Source organism: Odontomachus brunneus, unplaced genomic scaffold, assembly GCF_010583005.1.
Source record: "Odontomachus brunneus isolate Ranch 3 - 2012 unplaced genomic scaffold, Obru_v1 Obru_scaffold_001, whole genome shotgun sequence".
Lineage (NCBI taxonomy): Eukaryota > Metazoa > Arthropoda > Insecta > Hymenoptera > Formicidae > Odontomachus > Odontomachus brunneus.
Window position 1 is genome coordinate 8256954 of NW_022639451.1, and position 1799 is coordinate 8258752.

Consider the following 1799-nt stretch of genomic DNA (forward strand, 5'->3'; position numbering starts at 1 on the left):
AAGTTTCAGTTTCGCCAGCACAAGAATCTAAAGGGCACTTTACTCATGACCACGACCTTTCGCGCTCGCAGTCTATGTCATTAATCACGACTTCTGGACCTTGGATCGACTCAGAATTGCATATCTGAGTTGCGCTAGCCTAGCACAAGTCAGCATAAGCTGTATCTTATACACATCTAGATGTGTATAAGATACAGCTTATGCTGACTTGTGCTAGGCTAGCGCAACTCAGATATGCAATTCTGAGTCGATCCAAGGTCCAGAAGTCGAGATTAATGACATAGACTGCGAGCGCGAAGGGCCGCGGTCAAGAGTAAAGTGCCCTTTAGATTCTTGTGTTGGCGAAACTGAAACTTATGCTGACTTGTGCTAGGCTAGCGCAACTCAGATATGCAATTCTGAGTCGATCCAAGGTCCAGAAGTCGAGATTAATGACATAGACTGCGAGCGCGAAGGGCCGCGGTCAAGAGTAAAGTGCCCTTTAGATTCTTGTGTTGGCGAAACTGAAACTTATGCTGACTTGTGCTAGCCTAGTACAAGTCAGCACAAGCTTTAGTTTCGCCAGCACAAGAATCTAAAGGGCACTTTACTCATGACCACGACCTTTCGCGCTCGCAGTCTATGTCATTAATCACGACTTCTGGACCTTGGATCGACTCAGAATTGCATATCTGAGTTGCGCTAGCCTAGCACAAGTCAGCATAAGTTTCAGTTTCGCCAGCACAAGAATCTAAAGGGCACTTTACTCATGACCACGACCTTTCGCGCTCGCAGTCTATGTCATTAATCACGACTTCTAGACTTTGGATCGACTCAGAATTGCATATCTGAGTTGTGCTAGCTTAGCACAAGTCAGCACAAGTTTCAATTTTGCCAGCACAAGAATCTAAAAGGCACTTTACTCTTGACCGCGGCCCTTCGCGCTCGCAGCCTGTCATTAATCACGACTTCTAGACTTTGGATCGACTCGGAATTGCATATATGAGTTGTGCTAGTCTAGCATAAGTCAGCACAAGTTTCAATTTCGCCAGCACAAGAATCTAAAGGGCACTTTACTCTTGAACGCGGCCCTTCGTGCTCGCAGCCTGTCATTAATCACGACTTCTAAACTTTGAATCGACTCAGAATTGCATATCTGAGTTGTGGTAGCCTAGCACAAGTCAGCACAAGTTTCAGTTTTGCCAGCACAAAAATATTAAAGGTATTTTATTCTTGATTTTCGCAACTTCTCGCACGCGCAACTTGATTGATCAGGATAATATTAAATTACACAAAAGTAAAGAAGATATCTCTCTTTGTTGTGCATTTGTTTTCAGCACGTATGCCGTTCGACCGCGTCAAGGTGGAGATTATCGGAACGGTTTTTTTTGTATTTTTTTGTTTTTTGTATTTTTTGTTTTTTTTTTATTTTTTATTTTTTTATCTTTTTTTACATGTTTTTGTTATTTTTTGTTATTTTTTGTTATTTTTTGTTTTTTTTGTATTCTAAAATTTTTGTCGTTTTCGTTTTAATATTTTTTATTTTATATTGCTATAAAATCATCTGCTTTATGTTAAAATTACTGTTTTATTTTATTAGTACATAAGCATTAGTTTTTGCTAGTTATTAAATTTTCACTATATAATAATATAATATTATATAATAATATTATATACTATATACTATATACTATATACTATATAACATACTATATAATAATATAATATAATGAAAATTTAATAACTAGCAAATGCTAATGCTTATGTACTAATTATATAAAATAGTAATTTTAACGTAAAGCAAATGATTTTAGAGTAAT